Source organism: Carlito syrichta, unplaced genomic scaffold, assembly GCF_000164805.1.
Source record: "Carlito syrichta isolate Samal-C Ts95f unplaced genomic scaffold, Tarsius_syrichta-2.0.1 Scaffold304734, whole genome shotgun sequence".
Taxonomy (NCBI): domain Eukaryota; kingdom Metazoa; phylum Chordata; class Mammalia; order Primates; family Tarsiidae; genus Carlito; species Carlito syrichta.
The window spans coordinates 1030296-1038105 of NW_007248830.1; positions in this window are offsets into that span (position 1 = coordinate 1030296).

The following is a 7810-nucleotide window of genomic DNA, read 5'->3' on the forward strand; positions in this document are numbered from 1 at the left end:
GGTCTCGAACCCACAGGCTCAGGCAATCCACTCACCTCAGCCTCCCAAAGACGCGGGATTACAGGCTGAGCTACCGAGCCCGGTTCAAATATCTTTTTTTAAAAATTTTACATTAGAAAATGGTTACAGCAAAAGGCAAGATATAAATACCTTAGAGAAAACAAATAGTTTACATTTTGAAATCCTTTATGTATAAGTATGTCATATTAGAAAACTTTATATTTTTCAGGAATTTCTTGAAATGATTGGCTCCTAGAGTATTCTCCTCAGGAAGCAAGCTGTGTGAATATTAAATCCAGAAGTTCCCCAGTTCATGATGGGATTATATCTCAATAAACCCATCATAAACTGAAAGTATTATAAGTCAAAAATGCACTTAATGCTGGCAACATAGCAGAAGACCTCTGAGTTATATTGGTTTGACTAATAGTTTTTTGACTTTACAAAGGTGCAAAAAGCAATAAGCATTCAGTAGCAATTGTGACACCTTCATAAGTTGCAAGGAACTTGGCCAACAATGGATGTATGTCCTGATAAACCCATCAAAAAGTTGAAAACTCATATGTCGAACGACTGTAAGTTGGGGATCCTCTCATTTTGCTCCGTAACTATGGAAAGGTAATTTAAATTGGTTTTTAACTCTGTGTATTTAAAATACACATACGAACATGCACACATGCACATACACACATTTGTGGAATTTTTTTTTTTTTGGCCTTTACATTATTTTTACATTACTATTTTTGATAGCGTGGACTTTTCAATATTTAAATGATAAGAGCTTTCAATATTTACAACTAAAAGAATTTTAAAAGCTTTTCTGTATAAATTTAAGTTTCACAGGTGTTGATATATAACAATTTAAAATCTTTAGTTCAGCTTGGACCAAATGCCAAACACGTTCTGGACAAAGGGGGGAAAAGTACATAGACAAATGTAAGCAAGCGAACATATTAGATGAATCTTAATATCTTGGAACCAGAAACCAATATGAGACTAGCAATAAAAAATATTAAGATGCATAATGAATTTTCAAGAAGAGGAAAAAAGAATTTGCCTGAAATGTGCAATAGATTTTGTTCACAGATGCTGTGCTAGAATAACATATGAGGGCAATAAAGTAAATCATCAACAAAGCTAAAAGGCACCTGCAGCTGTATCAAGGTGATTTCCACTTCCATTAAATCCAGAGGCAGGGAGATGAACAAAGAGAGATTACTTACTTAGAAAATATACAGTTTTAACTACTTGGAAGTTTTAATGTGAACTTCAATGCAAATTTTAATATATGATAAACATTAAACCACTGCTTATCTAGTTGAATTGACCGTTGATTAGAGAAGGCTGTGTTCATGCTAAATTGGAGAATAAAATATGTTTCTTCTTTAACAGAGTAGTTCTTAGTGTTAAGAGAAGAAAGTAAAAAGTAAACTGCTACATCTTTTTCCAATGAGTAATGTGAATTGTAACTGCAGCCATTTGTGAAGTTATCTTTAGTATGGCAGTTTACAGAATATTTTTCCATCTGTTTATTTGTTTGTTTAACTCTTTGACATGTAGTCATCAGGTTTTGTTTTACCTGAAGTGGTAACGATCTCTTGGAAACCTTTCTTGCCCTTACTATTCTTTGTCCAGAGTTTAATTTTTATTTATTATTTATGTATGTATGTGTTTATTTAATTGTGTGTGTGTGTGTGTGTGTGTGTGTGTGAGAGAGAGAGAGAGAGAGAGAGAGAGAGAGAGAGAGAGAGAGAAAGCAGGATTTATTGAGAGAATAGAAAGCCTCCAACACTGAGAGGGGACCTAAGGGGGTTGCTCTAGAGTGTAATTTTTAAATAAACACATCAGAGTAGTGAAATCAGCAAGATGGTCAAATAGGTTCCAGGTCTCACTCTTCCCAACAGAAATTTCCAGTAGTCACTATCCCTTAACATCTTTGTGAAAAGTTCAATACTTGAAAACAAATCTGAGACATTCTCATGGTTCACATAATTGAAAAATTAAATTCAAAGGTTAAGAAGAATGCTCCTGTACCCACTTCCCCACTTCTCCCCACCTTCCCTCTTCCCCACCAAACTGGCAAAACGCCAGAATGGATTCCCCTGAGTCCGTGGTTTCCACAAGAAGAAAGGAGAACTGGAAGCAATCATCCACATTCCCTAGCATTTGGAAACACTTCTCAGGAACCCCACTCCAGTCTTTCCTCGTAGGGAATACTGTGAGAGTCAAGTAGAAACAAAGAAAGGAGGTGGAACTCACAGTGATGAAACCAGGAATCTTGATAGTACCTCTGTGTTCCTGACCCCTGTGACACCTTATTGGAGAGACCAGCCAACAACATAGCCCACCAACAAAGCTGAGCTGGTTGCTTTCAGAAATATGGTGGGAAGTTCAACCTAGCATGAATCCAATGATGGCTAGTCTTTATGTGCAGCCTCAGAGTCGACTCTGAGGCCCACACAGGCAAGGAAACAACTACCTCTGTGTATTTGAAGAAGCATAGGAACTAGACCTTCTTGACAAGATGCCTAAGAGCAGGCTGGCCCAGCCAAAAGCTCCACCCCCAAGGTAGAGCACAGACAGGAAAGCAATCCTCTGTGGATTCATTTCTATGGAGCATAGCCTCTGGTCCTGCCTGAGTAATGACTCTGCCTAGCCTCAGAGCTCATTCACAATAACTACCAAAAGTAATTAATTAATTAGAAATAAACTTAACCAAGGATTGAAAGACCTCCATGCTAAAAAATATAAAACGTTTATGAAACAATTTAAGAGGACACAAATAAACTGAATGATATTTCATTGTGATGAATTGTATAAATTGATATTGTTAAAATATCCATACTGCCTAAGGTGATCTCGATTCAATGCAATCTTAATTAAAATTCCAGTGCCATTTTCCATAGATAAAGACAAAAATTCTAAAATTCTATGTGCATAGAATTATGTTTAAAAAAAAAAGCAAAAATCAAATAGCCAAGGCAAGCATGAACAGAAAGAACAAAACTGAAGACATGTCACTACCTGATTTCAAAATATACCACAAAGCTATAGTAATCAATCCAACATGTTACTGGCATAAATACAGACACATCAGCCTGTAAGATAGAATAGAGAGGCTAGAAATGAACTCACACATGTACAGCTGCCTGATTGTCATCAAAGGTGCCAAGAATAAAAGTGGAAAAAGGATAGTCTCCAATAAATGGTATTGGGGAAATTAGATATCTACATGCAGAAGAATAAAATTGGACCCTTACCTGACACAATATTCAAAAATCAACTCAAAATAAAGATTTAAACATAAAGTTTAAAATTGTAAAGCTACTAGAAAAAAACAAAGAGAAAAAACTCTATGACACTGGTCTTGGCAATACATTTTTTGATGTGTACCTGAAAGCACTGGCAATGAAAGCAAAATAGACAAGTGAGATTACATCAAACAAGAAAATCTACAATGCAAAAAAGGAAATGGTTAACAGAGTGAAGACACAGTTCATAGACTGAGAGAAAATATTTTCAAACCATACATTCTATAATGAGTTGATAACCAAAATACATAAGAAACACAAACAATTCAATAGCAAGAAAACAAATAATCCAATTTTAAAAATGGACAAGGGAACTGAATAGACATTTCTCAAAAGAAGACATACAAATGGCCAACAGATACTTGAAAAAATGTTCACCATTGCTAATCATTAAGAAAATGAAAATTATGAAATATCACCCCATACCCATCACAATGGCTTTTATAAGACAAATGATAAGAAGTATTGACAAGGAGATGTAGCAAGGGATTACTTGAACACTATTAGCCAGAATTTAAATTAATTCAGTCATTATGGAAAACAATATGAAGTTTCCTTAAAAATTAAATGTAGAACTAACATATCCAGCAATCTCATTATTGGGTATTTAACCAAATATTTGAAATAAGTTTGTCAAAGAGATATCTAAACACCCATGTTCATTGCAACACTATTCATAATAGCCATATTATGAAACCAAACATAGAATCCATCTTAAGACAAATTAATAAAGAAATGTGGTATAGTATATACACAATAAAATAGTACTCAGCCTTTAAAAAGAAGGAAATTCTATCATTTGTGACAACATTGATGGAATTGGAAACTCTCATATTAAGTTATGTGAGGCAGGCACAGAAACATGTTCTCAGATGTGGAATCTAAAAACATCAAATTCATAGAGGCAGAGGACTGAATGGTGATTACCAGAGGATAGGAGTGGAGAGAATGGGGAGACAATGGTCAAAAGATAAAAAAGTCTCAGATAGGAGGAACAAGGTGTTTGTTGTTTTTATTATTGTTTTTGAGATCTATTGCACAGTATAGTGAATATGGCTAAAAATAGTGTATTGTACATTTCAAACTTGTTGAGAAAGTAATTTCAAATGTTCTCACCACAAAAAAAAGACAAGTATTTTGAGGTGAAAAGCTGCTAAATAGCCTGATTTAACTATTCGACCTTGTACATGTATTCATCAACTATATTGCTGGTTCAGTTCCAGACCACAATAAAGCAAATATCACAATAAAGCAAGTCACAAAGAATTTTGATTTCCCAGTTCATATAAAAGTTATATTTATGCTATACAGTAGCCTATTAATTGGGCAATAGCATTATGTCTACAAAAACATATGTATGTACCTTAACTAAAAATACTGCGTGACTAAAAATGCTGATCTTCTGAATGTCGGTGAGTAGTAATAATTTTGCTGGTGAAGGGTCTTGCCTCAATATTGATAGCTGCCAATGATGAAGGCTAGGGTGACTTTGGCAGCTTCTGAAAATAAGACAACAGTAAAGTTTGCCATGTCAATTGAATTTCCCTTTTATGAAAGATTATTCTGTAGCATGTGATGCTTTTGATAGCATTTTACCCACAGTAGAACTTTTTTCAAAATTGGAGTCAATCCTATGAAACCCTGCCACTGCTTTATCAGCTAAATTCATGTTATATTCTAAATCTTTTGTTGTCATTTCAACAATGTTCACATTAATCACAAGGAGTAGATTTCATCTCAAGAAATCACTTTATTTGCTCACTCAGAAAAAGCAACTTCTCATTTGTTCAAATTTTGTCATGAGATTGCAGCAATTCAATCACATCTTCAGGCTCCAATTCTGATTATAGTTTTGTCACTATTTCCACCACATAGGCATTTACTTTTCTTTCTTTCTTTCTTTCTCTCTCTCTCTCTCTCTCTCTCTCTCGCTCTCTCTCTCTCTCTCTCTCTCTCTCTCGCTCTCTCTCTTCTTTTTTTTTGAATTGTAGTCTCCCTCCATTGCCCAGGCTGGACTGCAGTGGCACACTCACAGCCGCCCCAGCGTCAACCTCCTGGACTCTAGCGATCCTTCTGCCTCAGCCTTCCAAGTAGCTGGAACAATAGGTGAGTGCTACCACTCCCAACTAATTTTTCTTTTTAATTGTAGAGATGAGGTCTTGCCAGGTTGCCTGGATTGGTCTTGAACCTGCGGGCTCAGGCAATCTACTCACCTTCCCCAAGTGCTGGGATTACAGGCTGAGCCACCGAGCCTGGCCGGCATTTTTTTCTTTCACTGAAGTCTTGATTCCTTCAAAGAGACGCATAGGGGTTAAGACCAACTTCTTCCAAACTCTGTGAATGTTGATATTTTCACCTTCTTCTCAAATCATTAATGTTCCTAATGGCATTTAGGAAGGTTTTCAATTTATTTTACCCAGATCCATCAGAGGAATCACTATGACAACTATAGCCCTATGAAATATATTCCTTATGTAATAAGACTTAAGAGTTAACGTTATTCCTTGATACATGAACTGCAAAATGGATGTATTAGCAGGCATAAAATAAACCTTAATTTTCTCATGCATCTCCGTCTGTGCTCCATGGTGACTAGGTGAGTTTTCAATGAACATATATATATATATATATATACATACACACACACACGTATGTATAATACATATACCCATATGTATTTAAAGATGTACAATTCAAGGTTAGGAACATAAATTGTCACCAAACAGGTGAAGTTTGGGCCTCCAATTGGTCTTCAATTTTCCTGTTTTGGGATCAATTTTCCTTGTTAAAGTTATGTGTCCTGCCTCCTGGCACAGCTTAGACAGTGATCTGCTACTGCTAATCTCTTTTATGTAGTATTATAATAAATGTTCAGAGTCCTCTTATGAGTAAGAACATGTGGTACTCAGTTCTTTATTCTGTGATAAATTACTGAGTAGGATAGACTCTAAATCCATTCAAGTTGCTGCAAAGTCCATAGTTTTGTTCTTCTTTATGGCTGCATAATATTCCATCGTGTATATATGTACCACATTTTTTAAATTCAGTCCACTTTCAAAGGGCAGAATTCCATGTTTTTGCTACTGGGAATAGTGCTGCAAAAAACATGTATGCTCAGGTATCTTTTTTGTAGAATAATTTGAATTCATCCAGGTATATTCCCAGAAGGGAGATTGTTGCATTGTATGGAGGGTTGATTTTTAGATCTTTTAGGAATCATCACACTGTTTTCCACGGAGGTTATACTAGTTTACACTCTCACCAATAGTGTAGAAGTGTTTCCTTTTCTCCACATCCTCTTTAGCATCTGCTTTCGGGGGTGGGTTGAGTTATTGTTTTTAACATATTTTTTATTTTAAAATTGTGGGGTACAGTTAGGAGTTAGGTATACAAATATGCATTGTGCAGGTACCTTGTTGATGAGGTGTGCCCTTGTCCTCAGACAGATATTGACTACCATTAATACCACCTCCCTGCGCACCCCCATAGTTTTCTGCCATGGTCAATTTTTATCTTATGGTATTACAATAGTTGTTCAAGGTCCACTATGAGTGAGAACATGTGATACTCAGATCTTTGTTTCTGTGAGAGATCATTCAGTATTAAAATTCCATCCAGGTTGCTGCGAAATTCATGATTGTGCTCTTTTTTATGGCTGCATAATATTCCATTGTGTATATGTGCCACATTTTTTTAATCCAGTTCGCTTTTGATGGGCAGCATGGTTGGTTCCATGATCGTGTTATTGTGAACAATGCTGAGATAAACATATGTGTGCAGGTATCTTTTTTATAGAGTGATTTGTGTTCTTCAGGGTATATCCAAGTAAGGGTGATAGGGAATATTGATTTTCAGAGCTTTTAGGAATCGCCACACGGATTTTCATAGAGACTGCACTAGTTTACACTCCCACCAACAGTGTAGAAGTGTTCCCTTTTCACCACATCCTCTCCAGCATCTGTTATTTTTTATTGATAATGGTCATTCTGACTGGAGTTAGGTGGTATCTCAGTGTAGTTTTAATTTGCATCTCCTTGATGACTAGTGAGGTTGAACATTTATCCATGTATCTGTTGGCCAACGTATGTCTTCTTTGGAGAAATGTCTGTTCATATATTTTGCCCACTTTGTAATAGGGTTGTTTGTTTCTTTTCAGCACGTTTGAGTTCCTTGTAGATCCTTGATGTTAGGCCTTTGTCAGACATGGAGTTGGCAAATACTTTTTCCCAGTCTGTGGGCTGTCTCCCTGCTCTCTTGATGGTTTCTTTGACTTTGCAGAAGCTCGTCAGTTTAATGAGGTCCCACTTGTCTATCTTATCTCTTATGGCCCGTGGAGTTTGGGTTTTGCTCAGGAATTGGATGCCAGTTCCAACTTCCATAAGGGTGTGTCCTGCACCCTTTCTAAATTTCTTATGGTTTGAGGTTTTACATTTAGGTCTCTGATCCATTTAGAGTTAATTTTTGTGTATGGGGATAGATGGGGTCTTGTTTGAATCTTC